Source organism: Nematolebias whitei, chromosome 15 (genome assembly GCF_014905685.2).
Source record: "Nematolebias whitei isolate Nwh7 chromosome 15, NemWhi1, whole genome shotgun sequence".
NCBI lineage: Eukaryota > Metazoa > Chordata > Actinopteri > Cyprinodontiformes > Rivulidae > Nematolebias > Nematolebias whitei.
Genome location: NC_056512.1, coordinates 38631029 through 38631936, shown reverse-complemented (window position 1 = coordinate 38631936; position 908 = coordinate 38631029).

Here is a 908-nt window from a genome sequence, read left to right as displayed (position 1 = left end):
TAATAAATATAACAACAGTTATAATAAATATAACAGTTATAATAAATGCAACAACAGTTATAATAAATATACCAGTTATAATAAATATAACAGAGTCAGAGTCAGAGTCAGAGTTTCTTTATTGTCATTCGCACCTCATGTGGTACATGTGGTGGAGCGAAATTATGTACACAGGGTCCCAGTTACATCCAACAATAAAATGTATAAGAAAAACAGTAATAACATCTAAGATATGAACTAAGAAAAACATCAACTAAATATACACTAAGCACTCATAACATAAAACATTGAACATCAGCACAAACATGAACATGAGTCTGTGAGCAGATGTGCACGCATGAACACATCAACATTGAAACAGATCAGCAGCAACATGAAACAGATCAGCAGCAACATGATATGGTTTTTCACAGTGATTATTCTAGTTAGAGATTCATGAGTCTAACAGCCTCAGGGTAGAAGCTGTTCCTCAGTCTAGTGGTTCTACACTTAATGCTCCTTAACCTCCTTCCTGAGGGGAGTGGGGCAAAAAGTGTGTGTGCTGGGTGGGTGGGGTCCTTCATGATGCAGGTGGCCCTCTTCCTGCATCTGGAGGTGTAGATGTCTGTGATGGTGGGGAGACTGATTCCAACAGATTTCTGTGCAGCCTTCACCACTCTCTGCAAAGCTTTTCTTTCTGCAGCTGTGCAGCCTCCATGCCACACATTGATGCTCGAGCACAGGATGCTCTCCACTGCACACCTGTAGAAGGAGGTGAGGACTGAGCTTCCCAGACCAGCTCGCCTCAGCCGTCTGAGGAAGTAGAGTCTCTGATGAGCTTTCTTGATCAGGCTGGTGGTGTTGTTGCTCCAGCTGAGGTTGTCATTCATGTGTACACCCAAGTACTTGTAGCTGGAGACCACTTCCAC